The sequence below is a fragment of the Mus musculus genome, chromosome 11 (genome assembly GCF_000001635.26).
Source record: "Mus musculus strain C57BL/6J chromosome 11, GRCm38.p6 C57BL/6J".
Taxonomy (NCBI): domain Eukaryota; kingdom Metazoa; phylum Chordata; class Mammalia; order Rodentia; family Muridae; genus Mus; species Mus musculus.
The window spans coordinates 96,170,010-96,187,011 of NC_000077.6; positions in this window are offsets into that span (position 1 = coordinate 96,170,010).

Below are 17,002 nucleotides of genomic sequence, written 5' to 3' on the forward strand. Positions count from 1 at the left end.
AAAACAAAAAAACCTCAGAAGGGTTCAGTTATTTAGCTTTTTTTTATAGCAAGCAGCTAACTGATACCTCTTCCCACTTTGTCTGCAACACCCACCAACCAAAATGGAATCCTAGCGAGGAAAAAGATGCTTTTGTAAATTTCTTTATTTGGATATTTCTGCAGCCTTTACTTTCCTGCATTTATTTAAATGTGAAAGATCTGTGGCGGTTGAGACATCTTTTGATTCTGTTTGGGCAGAGTGTGAATGGGTCCCTTATAACCCACAGCCCCTTTGAAGTCTCTAGGGTGCAATGTACCTATGAAAAGCTGCCTGGTTGGAAATTTCTATTTTATGGAAAGAAGCATAGTGGCCATATTCATATCTAATGAAAGGCTGGTTCCTATAGAAAGAGGTACTGGACAGGGTGCCCCTTCCGGGTCTTCATTTTCTCAACAGATTTTCAAATTATTTGCTTCTAGAGAAATGGCCAGGAAATGCTATTCTTATAATGGGTTCTGGACCGAGAATCTTGTGGTTGTGGTTGGATAAGGTCCCTTCTCCCCATCTTTGCAGGGGAAGATTAGGGGGTTGCAGCCACCCCCCTTCCAGAGAGGGAGGCCTGGGTGGTTAGTTAGAGAAAGAATGTTAAGGGAAGACCCCTTCACATGACTTTGACCGGGACTGGTTTTAGACCGCACCAGTTTGTTCTACATAAGCCAGAATTGCTGTTGCAAGCTACGCGGGGCCTAGATCCCAGTAGCAGCTGTTTCACGACCTTGCGACCCTGTGCTCAGCGGGAGTTCCTGGCGACCTCCTGCCTCTGATCCCCTGGCCCCGTGCAGCTTAGGCCCAGAGGGTTCCCAGAAAAGCCAGGCTTTCGCCCCAAGCGGAGGGATTGGGGGTGGGGAGGTGGGGAAGATCCTCTCCCTAAATGGAAAGGAAAGAGTGTGGACTTGGGTAGAAATACTCAGGGCTAGGATGGATCGCCTGATCCTAAATTCTTTCCTCTCGAATCTCTTCCTGCTTCGCTCTTGACAAAGCCGCCCAGAGCGTGAATTGGCCGTCCTCATGCCAGCCTTCAAGCTCTGTGCCCCAAACCTGAGGACAGGACCTGGGGATACCGCTTCCATCCACAAACCAGTGTGTGTTGGCAGCAGCAGCCAGAATGAATTTAGCGGTGACTCCAGGTCCAAGTAGGACCTGCCTCCAGCCACAAATGGTTGTTTGAATTGCCCTGCACACACAGAGTTGGTTTCACTCTGGGAACAGCCTGCACCGTTCCAGCAGCGGGTCACCTCCACTCTGCCTTGGCTCCCATTGCAATCTTCACACAGTTACTGCAGTTTCAGTGTAGAAAATCTCCCAACCAGTTCAGCGGGAGACTCCAAGGGGGAGAACTTCAGATGTCTCAAATTTTAGAAAGACCAGAGTTTCCTGCCAAATTGCTCTTTTGAGTAATTTGGTAGCCGGGTTCCAGCTGCTTGACCGTGCTGCAATGCACTCACCGCTGAATGTCCTATTGTGTAGAGATACAGTGGGGATGACAACAGAAAAGCTCTTTCCTTCCTTTGCTTTTCGTGTGTGTGTGTGTGTGTGTGTGTGTGTGTGTGTGTGTGTGTGTGTGTGTGTGCAAGAGTCTCAGCCTCTCCAGTAGCTCCCCTCTCATTCTCTCTCACCTATTTGGAACTGACCCAGAGAGCAAGAGGCCCTGCTTTCTGTACATCTCAGACAAAAATCAGAGAGAAAGCCCGAGGCACAATGCATACTTTTTTGAGTTCATGGGTTCTGGGCTGGGCTGGGTTGTTAGGCATATAACCAAAAGGATTTGAATCCAGCATCAACCATCAACACTGAAACTGTGGTACAAGAGAACAACATGACGTGCTGTGGTCCTGTGCTTGGGAGATGAGGTCTGACACGGGGTGGGTAGAGAGCAGTGGGCTCTATCTTGGTTTGTTTGACCTAAGGGTCTCTCCCTGCTTCTGGGCATGGAGAGGAAACAGGAGTCACACAGTCCTCTCTCTATCACCATCTCTATCTCCAACACTAGGAAACAGCCACAGCCACCATTACCTTTGAGTTTCCTGAGTCTCCCTTCTAAAAGTGAGGACCTCCAATCTTGTCCTGGGGAAAATTGCCTATATTTGCCCTTAACCCTCCACATAAGTCCTTTGAGTGTTTCTCAACAATTGAGACTTGGAATCTGCCTTTTCTGTTTCTCTCACCGGACTTCTCGCTATTCTTTAACCTCCTAACTATTCTTTGTTCTAATTTGTGATGTTCCTGTGAACCATTCTGTGGCTGGGCACAAACACCCAGCCACCATAACGCTCTATTTTCTGCTTCAAGTAGAAGGCAATGCTGTCTCCATGGAAGGCCACTGACAAGATGAGAGAATTTCTGGTCCTCCCTCTGTCTGAGAACTTAGATCTTCCCTTCCCTCCTCCTCCTTGTCCACCCCCTGGACGGTCTTGTCCCACCAGTTTCCCAGAGTTTAGAGGGTGTTTACCCTGCAGTTCGAGGGCATGATGGCGCTGAGGTCAGAATCCCTGATTCGCGGCTGGAAGACACTCCAGTAAGGCTTGCACCCAGTTCTACAGTGGAGGGTGGGGATGGAGGTCTGGAAATCCAACCCTGTACGCACCCCCTCTTCTCCCCACCCCAGCCAGCTTACAGCCTCAGTCCTTTCTTGCCAAAGACAGAGCCTACAAACAGTGGGAGTACACTAGGGGACCCTGAACTTTTCTCATATGCCACTGGGCCAATGTCACCTGCTGCCCGGGATTGAAGCTCATACTTGATAGGAGGGGTTTCCCAGAGTGTACTCCACCCTCGGTTAATTCTCTTTCCGGCTTGTGTGAACCTGCCTAAGGCTTTCCCTGCTCCCAATAAAAGAGAGCTCCCTTACCCATCCCTCTGACCCCCACCTGAGCCACTCTCCCTCCACTCTGAGGGAATCCGGAGAACTAGCGGCGGAGGGAGAGATCAGATACTCAAGGGTTTAGAAGGATGTGCGGGTGGAGGAAAGAAGAGACTCGCCCTGCTTCCTGTGTTGTTCTGCAAGCACCCTCCCCCATCTTCAAGACCCGGAAAGGGTTAATCATTTACCAGCCACCCTCTTCCTTTTCCTTTCACCTGCCAGTTCCAAAAAGGCACATCCCAAGACCCAAGTCTCTGGACTGTCGCGCCGACGGGGTCATTGGGGGTGACTGTGCAGCCCCTCCTCACCTGTACAGCCCCAGCCCTGACAGGCGTCTGCCTCCGCTCTCGTTCGTGTCGCCTCGGCCGCCGCCTGACCCCAGCAGCGCTGATAAGCCCCCAGACGACCAAACATCGTTAACTTCTTTGCCTTTCTAGGCTGCTCTGCCTGTCCTTTCTCCGACCCCTGGGCTGAGGGGGGCGAATGGGATGTGTCTCTCTCCCTAGTCTGCGGGGGACTCCAGTACAGCACCTTCTGGCTCGGAATAAAGTTTCTGTGGCATCCCAAGTCCCCGTGCCCTCCTCTCAGCCATAACTGGGTTTGCCCACGTAGACGCAGCCTCTCTGGAGAGCTCAAGGAAACAGTAAAAACTAAAAGAGAGAAAGGAGAAATTGATGTCAGAGAAGGCCAACAGTGATTTCAGAAATGAGCTCTAAACCCTTCTCAGCCCATCCCTGAGTCCCCTGGGGATTGGGCTGTCCGCCCAGGCCGAACAACCAAATTCCATTTTCCGTTTCGTGTCCTTTTGTTTCTTTGTCCTTTTGCACAACTAAGTAGGTTTTGACTGACAAGATAGATGATGCCTACACGGAGACAAACTGGTTGCTGAGAAATAGGATCGTGCTTTTCCATGGTATACTGGTGTGTCCACAAAAATCCATATTGGTCAAGGTCTGGGGTTCAAAGGCCATTAGCCAGGATAGAGGGAGCTGCCATTAGAAAACTGGACTTGGGGCTGGAGAGATGCCTCAGAGGACCTGAGTTCGATTCTCTGCATCCACACCAGCTTATAGCCATCTGTAACGCCTCCCCAGAAAACCTGACACTTTCTTCATGTCTTCAAGGGCATCTGCATTCATGCTCCCACCAATTCAAATAAATAAAAATAAATATAAATATAAACATTTAAAAAAAGAAGGAAGCTACTCTTTCCCTTTGGCTCTTTGCTTCAAACAACCAAAGTGCCACCACCCCTTGCACACTGCTCCACCCTCAGGCAGACCCTTCCCAAATTCCCCTTCCAAGGAGAAAGGAGAAGGGGTCTGGAGAGACCCTTGAAGAGAGTTTCTGCTTAGAGAGACAGAATGGGCTGTAGGGAGGCAGCATCCACAAGGAGGAGAGGTGGGACCTGAGGGTGGGGATGTCAAACTCTTCAGTCTTAGAAAGGCCCCTTTTTCCCCAGACAGGTGCGTATTGCATATGGCCCAGGTATGCTTTTTTTTTTCCACCAATGGTGCATGCCTTTAATCCCAACATTGGGGAAACTGAGGCATGCTAATTTCTGTGAGTTGAAGGTCAGCCTGATCTGCAGAGAAAGTTCCAGGATAGTTGAGGACACAGAGAGGAACTCTGTCTCAAAGAAACCAACAAATAAATACACAAATAAAAAGGTTTTTAAAAAAATCTATCTATCTATCTATCTATCTATCTATCTATCTATCTATCTATCTATCTATCTATCTATCTATCTATTATGTTTCTGCATGCCGCACCGCCTGTATAGTAGTCAGAGCACAACTTGGGGGTGTTTTCTCCTTCAACCATATAGGTTTTGGGGATCTAATTGAGCTTGTTAGGTTTATGCAACAATCCCTTTACTCTCCGAACTATCATCCCCAAGAATGAAGTTTATATTAATTCAAGCAATTGAATTTATATTAATTCAAACAGTTATTTGGCTACATCACAATATTTTCCCATTTAAAATAACTGAACTGGATAACAGGACCAAAAAAGTTAAATGTCACTTTGGTAAAAAATTACCATCCTCAACCTTAGGGCCACTCCTGGGAGAGCTTTTTAAAAATAGTAATGACAGGTCCTGGGTCCTGGGAAGATGCAAGCATGAGGACCTGGCTATAGATCCCCGGTAAAAAGCCAGGCGCAGGCGCGACAGTGGGGATTTGTAATGGAAACACTGGGAAGCAGAACCCCTGGAGCTTGCCCACAGTTTAACCTAACCAGCACTCCTGGCCTGGCACCTCTCCTTGCCCGAGTAGACCCCGCTCAGAACCCAGGGCTCTGCAAGGCCTGAATCATCTCTTTTCCTCTTTGCCATTTTCTACATTTTTCCCCCTGCATAGAGGAGGAAAGACAAAATATTTTGTCTTTCAAAATTCCTTAAAAGTACGGGGAATACGAAGCTGAAGCCTAAAATCCCCCTCCCCATCCTGGCAAAGCTTGGGCGGGCAGTTGGTCCTCAACTGGAGGGGGCGAAGGACCCCCAATGTAATAGGGGGCTTCTTTGGGGATAGAGCCCAGAAAAGCAGGAAAACTTTCCTGGAGTCACGCGGCACCTTCAATCTTAACTTTCCTACTGCACCCCAACTTTAGCCTCGCGGACTTGGCACTCCAGCCCAATGCTTGCTGTCGTACTCCCGTACTCCCCGAGTACCCCATCCTCAGACGCTGCCCACTCTCAGAGAACACGTACGTGAATGGAGGGCTGAATGGAGGGCTGGCGAACGCGTTCTTTCTCCTTCACTGAGAACTGGAGTCCAATGGGGGAATCTCCGCGACCTTCCATCCGGGTACACGGAGAGATAGATGATCCTGAGGACCCCAGCCCTATCTCCTTCCAGGGCTTTTTAGGAGGCTCCTTCGGAGGGGCTAGTAACCCGTAAAGGCTTCAAGATTGCCACAAGCATTTTGCCATTATGGTCCACCAAGGGACTTATCCATGTCTTTCAATTTTAAAGAGTCAGAGACAGCAAGAAATGCTAAAAGAGAAATGAGACTTCTCTCTTCATTTAATAATAATAATTTAAAAAGCGCCATAATTCAAAGAGCACATCCTTTTGTCCTTCCTCCAACCCGACCTCCACCTCCCAGGAAAAATTGTCAGAAAATTTCTAGCACACATAGAGACACTTTTCACTCTCTCTATCATGAACACAGTCTCTGTAGACCAAACCCAAACTTCACATTTCAGCAAACACATCATAGGAACGAAAATTACTTAACAATTTTTTTTCTTTTTGATTGGGAAAACGGGATGGGGATAGTTCTCCATAAAAGAACATGCCGGACTAGTGAAAGGGTTCAGTGGGCGAAGATGCTTTTGTCATTCTTGAAGAATTGAGTGCAACCCCCAATGCTGGGGACCCCTACTATGGGAGGGGAGAACGGACTTCAGGGAGCTATTCTCTGACCTTCAGGCCACATGGCATGCCCACACACAAAAGCAAACAAATGTACTTAAAAAAAAAAAAAAGAATATAGATTGCCTTTTTAAAACATGTGTCCACATCGGGCTAGCCTCAAACTTGTGGCAACAATTCTTCCCGAGTGCTAGGGTTATAAGCATGTGCTACCATGGCAAGTTACAAACTGCTTTAGAGCCTACAAAAATGCTTATTGTGTCCAATTCCAATGAAAATTTTATTTATGCGGACCCCTCGATTTTATTCAGTCCTTAGAGTCTAGAATGTAGCTGAATGTTGAAAAGGGAAAAGAAAGTCAAGAACACATTCTAATTACTTCCCCATCCATCATCAAGTAAATTAGTGTAAAGCTGAGCCCTTTAAAGGGGAAAGGCATCCATCCATGCTTCAGACTTAGGGTTTTGAAAGAAAGGTAAAGTATAATGTGGTAAGCAGCCATCTCTGCTAAGCCTGTACTCTGAGAACAGTGGCTCCTTATACACACACACACACACACACACACACACACACACACACACACACCCCTCACTGTGTAACCGAGGCTAGCCTCAAGTTCGTGGTAATCCTGCCTTAGCTTCCCAAGCTAAGATAGTGAGTGAGTTGTTACTTTCCTTATCAACATATGAACCATTTTAACTTTGGAATTCTTTAGCACGCGTTATCCATTTTAAACGATAGGTTAAAATAAGCCAATTGTTGTTTTTAGTGGTGTTTATTTCTAATACTTAGGCGGTAAAGGAGAACAAGTTCGACAATATAAAAAGGTTTCATTTAACTACCTTCCTGTTTGTTAAGAGCTCATCTCTACGATCTTTACGACTAAATGTGGGCTTTGCTCGGATAATTAGAACAAACAAAAAAAATCAGGCTATTGACTTGATCACTTGTTTTTTTTCTCTGAAAGGACTTTGCAGAGATTAATTCAAAACAGTGCCTAAACTGAGAGATTGTGTAAACTGATTTGTTCGGAGGAGAGGGGATAAATACCAATTTCTGCTTATCCCCAGATCAGGTCTCTATAGCTGAAACCACAGACAAAAGAGTGGGAAGGACAAATTATTTGTGCCGTTTACACCAAAAATTCCTTCGGTTTCTGACAGTTCTATTTCAAGTTGAAACCCGTTTCTTCCTGCGGGGCTTCCCTGGTTCTAGAACGTCTTGGCAGTACACTTCTAAGCTTTTCGCCTTGGGGCTCCAGAGCCCACTGGTGGAAACACTTGGGTGTAGGAGGGCTGGATCTCTCCAGTCAACTGCGGAAGCGGGGACTGTCTTGGGATTGGCGCCTGGGAGTGCCCTGGAATGGAGACACTGAATGGGATCTGGCGCTCACCAAGTCCCTAATGGGAAGAAACACTCCGGAGTCCGCGATGCTTCCTTCTTCTGCCTCCCCCACGCCCGTGAGAAAGCAAAGTTGGGGAGGGTGAAGCAGGAGGCCAGAAGCCCCTCGCTCGCTCTCCCACCCGCCCCACCACTGCGGCCCGCGCGGCACCAGGCTAGAGACGGGCTCCCGGGCATTATTCAAAAGCAAGGCGGCCTTTTGTCCTGGGCACCCGAGGACTTGGTGAGAAGCCAGCTGGGCGGCCTGGGATCCTCTGGCCCTTTGCTGGGCTGGAAGCTCCAGACAATCGTGGGTTGTCCTTAGGGAGATGGCTGGTGGTGCCCTTGGGTCTAAGCTTGAGAACTGTGATTCGGCTTGCTCTGCCCTCTCTCCGACTCCACTGCAGGCAGATTTAGGACGCGTCTGAGATCTAACCCTCTCCCGTAAGTTTACTAGAATCTCCCCCTTTCCAGACTGGATAGATAGTTGCCTGTAAAGTCCCTTGGGGTGAAGTGGGGGAGGCAGGGAAACCGAGGCATAGAGAAAGATGAAGAGATGTAGTGGGAAACGGGGAATCTTGGAGGCAATTTTGTGGTCACAAGGGCCTCAACAACTCTGAGGGATGAATCCCGTTTTTTCGGGGGAGGGCACGGTATAGGGCACTGGGAAAATAGGCATCGACCACATTAAGGAGAGGCATTGGGCCAGGGTGGGGATTGCCAGAGATCCCGGCCAAAAGAAGCCCTGGGAAGAGTATAATGTTATTCCGACTTAGGAACTAGCTTCCTAACAGCCTAGGGGTCCAGGGTTTTCATCCCTTCAAAGAGCAGTCGCTCGGAAGCAACAGTTTTTAGCAATTACGGACAGGATGACTTATCTCCAAACTAGCAGCTTCTCTTCTCTGCCTCTCCAAAGGGTGCTTCTCCCACCCGCTCCCTGGAGGTTCTGCTAAGAAAGATGAAGGAACAATCCTAGTCAACCAAGCAGATCCCTGGAATCCAGTTCCTCCTACCCTCCAACTCCACCACACTGGTCTAACGTGGTTTAATGGCGAAGGGAAAGTCTGTTATTTGCCCAAATGCTTCATTTTTGTCGCGCGCGCGCGCGCTTGTGGCTTTGTAACACCATGCCAGGGGAGACCAAGAATAAGACTGACGCCTGAGGACAAAAATTAAAGTGGAATTTTAGGACTTTAAAACTGTGGGTCTTGCGAGTCTTATGATGTAATTCAGTATTATGATGAGGTTCTGAGTTCATCCCAAGCACAGTACAGGCAAAAACCCAAACCATCCAAACAAACAAACAAACAAAAACCAATGTAGATAGCTCTCTGGCCCTGTTTATGGGCTAAGCCAATGACAGAGATAATATCAGAACTGACTTTTAAAAAAAATAAACAATTCTACGTGTGTTTATAACCAAGAAACAAAAAAATCCTTTTTGTCAGTCTCTAATAGCTCCCTCTTGTAAGCTGACTCCTGGGTCAGAGAGAGGGGTATCCATCCCAGGTAAGGACTAGGATCCCAGAAACGACTGCTCAGAGAGTGAAAATTCCAGCGGGCCAACTGTTGTTCTGTGGAAGGAAGGCCAAACAATAGCTGATTCCTTCTGTACTGGGCAGACATGGCTGGTTGGTTATTTTGGCACCTAAGGCGGCCAAGCTATTGGATGCTGAGCCCAGTGATTTATATCTGCCGCTGCACGGAGACTTCTGAAGCATCCCAGCCCCACCATCATCCTGCCCCACTCCCTTGTGGTGAGTTCCCCCTACTTGGGGGCTCTGAAATTTCCTAATCTTTAAACCCCAGTTTCCAGCCATCTTCTCCCCACACTCTGTCCTCATGTCTGTCATAGGCTGCGTCCATTTTTTTTCTTTTTTTCTTTTTTCTTTCTTTCTTTCTTTTCTTTTTTTTTTTTTTTTTTTTTTTTTTTTTTTTTTTTGGTAGAGGGTGTTCTTTGGATTCAGTGCCCTGGGTTGAAATGATGGTTTTAACCCCTCTTGTGTTAAGGAGCTCTGTCTAAGGCTGGCTCAGATCTTCTGAGCAGGATGACATGGCTGCTACTGTGGCCGGCTGACCCATTGTCCCATCGTGTACACTGTCCCATCTGTGTGTTCTCTTCCCTTTCTGTTTGTGCTGTGGCCACTGTCCAGGGTGTCCTTTGAAGCAGTTGAGTTTGGAAAAGAGACTCTCTACCCCTTTCATTTATTAAACTCTTGCACACTCTGAAAATTTAAATTTATTTCCCATTGAAGCTGAAAATTCAAGTAGACTAACGATTGGAAGAGGATTTTATTTCATTTTGTTTTGGGTTTGCTTATTCCTGACACTGAGTAGGGAAGGCAGGCAGGGGTGGGAGGACTCCTGGAAGTGTGGGAGTCCGTCCTGGTTCAAAACTTCAGCTAGGCAAAGACTTCACCCACCATTTATTTGGAAGACCTCAAGGTAACTTCAGGTATGAGCCAAGACAGAATTTTAGGGTCTCAAAGGAAATAAGGGATGATTGGAATCCAGTCTCTTTTCTACTTAAAAAATAAAAGAAAATCTAGCTTCCAGCTCAAGCAAGGAAATTAAAAGAGGCAAAGGAGACAAAAGCTGCTATGCCATTCAGAAACCCATATGCAAGGTTGAAATTGGTCCCTCTTCTTTAGCTGGGGAAAGGGACCCAAATCTTTCTCTGACACCCCCTTCTTTCCCTGCCTCCATGGGCTTTGTTTTTACTTAGACCAGAGAAGCTGGCAAACAGATAGCAAGACTCAAAGTCACACTCCTCCCTTCTGTATTTTCAGGTTCTTCTCCGACGAATAGCTTCAGCTACCCCTGTTCTCCCATTCCCCAAGTGGGTTAACACGGCAGAAACGAGGGCTATTGAGATGGCTCATCAGGTAGAGGTGTTCACCAACATCCCTGATGACCTATCTCCAGTACCCACATGATAGAAAGAAAGAACCAACTCTGGCAAACTGTACACACACACACACACACACACACACACACACACACACACACACACAGGATAATGATAACAGCAACCACAACCACCACAATAAAAATGTAAAAATCAAAACCAGATTGTAGTCTCCCTGGTTCTGTGGACCACAGTACTATGGGCTCTAAATAATAATAATAGTAATAATAATAATAACAACAACAACACTCCATGCTCATTCTGGCTGTTTTGTATATGTGAAGTCCAGAGTAAAGGGCTTTTAAAATTGAGCAGAAAGGAGTATAATTCCCAGAGAAGCACTTGTCCAGGCTGCTCAGTACAGCCTTGGAGATGGGAGGCAAACGTAGATCTTGGGTGATAAAACCAAATTTCTGAGGTCCCAGCAGCAGGAAAGGAGGAAGAGCCTTGGCTGCCAGAGGAGAGAAGCTCACTCAGCATAAGGTTCTATTCTGTACAGAGATGGTGTTCTATGTCTTTTCAGACCAAGTGAGTGAGACGCAGGGACAAACACATGCACACGCACATATACACACACGTTTGGTTAGATTTTTCTAAAGAAACATACCAGAGAAAACAAGATCTATGTTTAGGCTGAATCATGTTATTGCTGGACATGGTGGCACATGCTTTTCATCCTAACACTTGGGAGGCAGTGGCAGATGGATGGCTCTATCTGAGGGCCAGACTAGGGCTACAAAGTAAGACTCTAGAGAGAGGTGGGGGACAGGAAATCATATCTCATCCAGAAGCCTCCAAGGAATGAACATTCTTGTCTATCTCCAGGAAGATAGCAAGCAGCCCTTCAGAATGGACCGTGTGAGCCTCTTCTCATTAACAAGTACAAATTCCGTTTCACACATGAGTCACCTTGAATCACCCAATAATTAATTAAAACCATGTCCTGCAGGGGAGAATTTATTACATTCACTAGCCTTTTATGAGCTAGGTGTAGTTTAGAAATGAAAAATGTGAGGGCTCTCTGGTACTGTAATGTTTCTGCTGTGTTCTGCATTCATGATCCATCTCCTCACTTTCTGGAAAGGGAAGGAAGCTTTGGGCAGAGTGAAGCTTTGGCTTGGAAGGGAGATGAGGATTAATCTGATTTATGCCATCTGCTTTAGCTTTTGTAACCAGACCGGTCAGTGGCTGCTGCATTTCCTCTTGGAAAAAAAAAAAGTCAGGATTTTTGAGGTGGCTGATGCATCAAAACTGGGCATCCTTTAAAGAAGGGAGAGGACGGACGGAGTGAGAGAGGGAAAGCCAGCTGAGGAAGATGGGGTTGTAGCTCCTTGGTGGGTCTAGAAAAGAACAGGGGCATCTTGGCACTTTTCTTCATGCCAGGAGGTCACAGCTCCTCTAGCAGGTTACCATCAAGCCCAGATCTCTTCCTAGCTTGATGGTATAGTGTGTGTGTGTGTGTGGGGGGGTGCCATAGCTTCTCCACAGCATGGAATCAGAACAAGGCTGTGTGTCAATTCCACAGACATGGGATCAGAGCAAGGTTGTGTCTCCTGGTTCCTCTTACTAGTAGAGATGATCTTCTTGGATACCACCAACTGGGAGAGAAACAATCCTTTAGTTATACAGGCAACATACTCTGCAGAGTCTTTACTTCTTTTTAACTTGTTTTGTTTTGTTTTGAGACAGGGTCACTTGTAATTAGGATGGGCTCTTGAACTCCTGATCCTCCTATCTTCAGTCCCTGCATCCTGGCATGTCCAGTTTCTAGGGTACTGAGGATCGAACTCAGGGCTCCCTGCATGTTAGGAAAGTGCTCTACCTACTGAGCTACCAGTCCCAGCACCCCTTCCTTTATTGTGCATCTTTAAACAGCCCTGTAGGAAGGCTAGACCAGAATGATTGCTTTCATTTTACAGATGACAAGGCTGAGAGTCAGAGAGAAAATGACCAGTCCAAGGACACAGAACAGACAGCCCAAATCAGAGCAGGGACAGCAATTATTCAGTCTTCAACACTGTCAGAAACGTACAGTACAGTAAATAACCGTGCTTGGCTGCCTGGGAGTTGGGAAAGAAGGAGATCTCAAAATCCAAGAGCACTTTGGGGCATGCAGCAAAGGGAAAAGTGAGAAAAGCTGGGGCCGGTTGTTACCTGTTCCAGCCTCCCCTTCCTTGGGATGGGGGTGTAGTGAAGGGAATTCACACTCCCCTATCAGCATCAGCTTGGTACAGAAAGGTGGGGTAAGGCCGTGAGTACAGAAGGTTGGGGGCTCAGTATTAAAGCTCTTAATTGCCTAGTATGTTGGGGTCCCTGAATTCAACCCCTGAGGCTGCAGAAGTAAATGGGTGAGTATATACACAGGTAAATTAAAAAATTATGGTGCTGGAGAGATGGCTCAGCAGTTAAGAGCACTGACTGCTCTTCCAGAGGACCAGGGACTAGTTCCCAGCACCCACTTGGTGGTTCACAACCATCTGTAAGCCCAGTTCCAGGGGATCTGTTACCTTCTTCTGACCTCTGTAGACGCCAGGCACACATGTGGTTACATACATGTAAATAAAATGCTCATACACATTAGATAAACAAATCTAAAAAATGATTTTAAAAGTAATTCAGTCCAACACGAAGCAGTAATCTCTCTCTCTTTCTCTCTCTCTCTCACTCTGTCTGTCTCTCTCTCTCACTCTGTCTCTATCTCTGTCTCTCTGTCTGTCTCTCTCTCTCAATCTCTCTGTCTCTCTCTCTCTTTCTCTCTCTCTGTCTCTCTCTCAATCTCTCTGTCTCTGTCTCTCTCCTCTCTCTGTGTCTGTCTCTCTCTCTCTCATAACATATCAACTAAATGTAATACATGGACTTTCAGACAGTTGCTCATCCAGTCTAACACAGACACCATTAACTATTTATTCTTTTATGTTTGTTTTGTGCAACAACCACACAGAGGCTACTTAAAAATCTCAGGGTAAAACAACAGAAAAGAAATACTTATCAGCTGACGATCCAAGGTGAAGTATTTTGGGGGTAAATCAGTGAATAATGCCTTAAAATATTTTAGAGAAAAGTTGGAATTTATTTCATCGTATTTTCTGTCTGTGTATAATTGTATGTAAAACGTGCTATCAGGAAGCAGCGTGTGAAGTTGTGGTCCACATCCCAGAAAGCTCCACAAGCATGCCAACTTCCTCCTGGTCCCATGGAGTGGGCCTTTGACAGTCCAGGTTAAAATTCCCAGAGCTCACCTAATACCCCTTCTCAGGGAGAGGACTGGAGCGGAATGGACAGAGTTGGGTCAGTAGACTGGCTGTTCTTCTCTGCGAAGCAGCAGACGTGAGCACAGGGCCAGTAGAGCACTGTGGACCTCCCAGCATTCGGCTATAAGGACCTTGTTCCAGGCAGATCACTTGCGGCTGCTGGAGAAAGCCCTGGAGGGAGCTGGAGTGAGGGTGGGGTCTGGAAAGGGGTGAGAATAAGGTGCAAGTTTTAGTCTTTGTAGTTTTAGAAGTCATGGGGAGCCCTGAATAACAAACAGTTGTTGTATGTTAAAGAGATTCTTTTATCTTGGAATCAAAGCATATATTATTTAATTGTATTGTAGAAATTCCTTTGTTTCCCTCCCCCCCTTCCACTCCTGTAATTTACCCAGAAACCTTGGGCCTGTTTTTAATTTCAATTGAAATTTATTTCTGTTCTATTATTCATTATTAAAATTTTCATGTTTGAACAGGTAAGAAGCCAGGCACAGTGACTCTTGTTGTCACCCCAGCTACTGGGAAGGCTGGGGTAGGAGGTCACTTGAACCTAGTAGTTCAAGTTCAGATAAAAGTGGGCATGGTCCACTCCCCTCTCTCTCTCTCTCTCAAAAAAAAAAAAAAAAAAAAAAAAAAAAAAAAAAAAAAAAAGCAAAAGGAGGGGAGAGGAGGAAAGAAAGAAAAATTAGTGAAAAGTAAGTGTTTAAACCCCCCCCCCTCTCTTTTTTTTGACTTGGATTTAAGGCAAGCCCCACAGCAAAGCTGTAAACCTCATATATGAAGTTCAATATATATATTTAGTTTTAATTTTCATGCTATATACTTTAGTCATCCTTTGCAGTCCACCAGTTCCTCTCTCCCTACTCATCTAACTTCATATCCTTTTATCTCTTAAGGAAACAAAACAAAACAAAACCAACCAAGCAACCAAAAAGCACATACATGGACTCTGAAACAAAATAAAAATCAAACCAAACAACAACAGCAGCAACAACAACAACAAAACATGGACTCCAGTCTTTTTGTGTTGGCCAACTCCTGCCGTCTTGGGGTGTGGTTGATATACCCAGTGCCACTCCACTGAGGAAAACTGATGTCCCCTCTCCCAGCTGGCATCAACTGTAAATAGCTTTTTGGTTAAGAATGGGTCTTGGTGCCCACTTCCTCTTCTCTCTGTCGTGATTTTTGTCTGGTTTAAACTTTTAAAGATCTTTTTCATGCTCTGCTGTCTCTTTGAGTGTGTGTGTGTATGCATGTGTGAGTGTCTGTGTGTGTTTGTGAGAAACAGAGACAGAGTGAGTCAGAGAGACATAGACAGACAGAGACAGAGAGAGGTGCACCAAGGCGCCTGAGAAAATCAGAGATACCTCTGAAGCCCCTTGATGTGGTTCTGGGACCTAAGCTCTGCAAGGGCAAGAGAGGTCTTAACCTCGAGCCATTTCCCCAGCACCTCTAAATGTCCCTGGGCTTTTGGGTGTATGTGTGTTTGTTTGCTTTTTAATCTACAAAATGGATGGCAACACACCGCCATCCATATTACTGCTTGGATTAAATGGAACATACTTACCTTGGTGTCTGGGTGTCTGGGTGTCTGGAGCCTACAGTCCCAGCAGGTGGAGGATTGCATGCTCAAAGTCTTCAGCTTTTCCCCCCTTCAGTTACAGAGCAAGACTGGGTTTCAATAATGGGAAAAGGAGGGAGGGAGAGACATCCACTTTGGCAAGGGGTCTATGTGTCAGCACACAGCAGTCCTGAAATGGGTCAGGCAGGGTGGCAGACCCAGCCCTTCCTATGCAGCAAGCAGGTTGTGGTCTAGCAGTGACTTAGAGTCAAATTCCACCATTAGGGCAAAAAGGAGTATCTGGAAGGAAGGAGCTGAAAGGAGACTCCCACATTCCTAGAGACCTCACTGCAGATAGAGGGTCACTTTGCCATCCAAGAGAAGGCCAGGGAAACCCCATAGTGACAAAAAGTTTTCAATCTGATTACTGAAGAAGAAAAAATCATCCTAACACTTGCAGGAGACTTTCTCTGGGGTGAGTGTAGCAGTGGTAGGGAACTCGCCTTGCATTTCCAAAGCTCTGGGCTGGGGTTCATCCCCAGTACCTGATGGAGATGTGAGGGGGTTGTGACTCTTCGGAAGAGGAAAACATCCTTAGTCACACCTCTAAGAAGAGGTGGTGGTTTCTGCTTGGTCCCTATAAATTTATAACTCCCCGCCCCCATGAATGCCACTCTTACCTAACACCCAGGGCTCTCCACACAAGGGCCTCAGGGTGAGAGCAAGATGGTGTATTTCCTTCTAAGCCTCAGTCTGTGTCTCTGAGGAAGGTAATTCCCCAGCCTAGAGAACCCATAGGAATGGTAGCACTGGTCTGGAGGGGTGGGCAACCAAGATGGAGATGACAAAGGAGGCAGAATCTGCAGGTGTCTAGCATGGCACAAAGAGCACCCTTCCTCTGCTCCTATGTGCACCCTCCTCTACCACTGCATATACAATGGATTATATAAGGGGCTAGAGAGATGTGAACTGTCTTCCTAGGCCTTCAACTTGAGCTACAAGGACTGAGCTGGTTATCTAGGCTGATGATCTTAGAAATAAGAAACCAGAGACTTGACCAATCTAATAGGGCCCGACCTTCCAGAGCAGAGCAGAGTCAATCTGGTAGGATGGTGAGGCTGTGACCAACAGTTGCCTCCCTGAGACCCAATGGACTGTAAAACTATGCTGAACCTTCAAGCTTCTATATTCCTGTTCCATGGGACCTAAGTGTTTTGAATTCACAGCCAGAGCAACCCTGGAGACTCCTTAAGCCCCTTGTCTTCTTCATTGCTTCTTCTGCCCCAAGTATAACAGCTCAGCGATGCCTGGAGCCTCACAAGCAGCCCCTGACTGTCCACATTCTATTCTTTTCTATGTGGGCAGGGCAGCTCCCCCCCCCCCCCCCCGCCCATCCAAGGCATTTGCTACCCAGCCACATGAGCACTTGGCTGTAGAGAACTGGATCATGAGCATTTGGCTGTAGAGATCATAGCTAAGGACTGATTCTTTTCCCAACTGTCTAGTTTGTGTAGCTGAGGAATTTGGAGATTCCTCTTGTTGAAGAGAAGGGGAGAAGAGCTCAACAGTCATTAGTTAGAGACAGTCCTAAGTAACAATTTCCCAGACAAAACTTTCTATTCT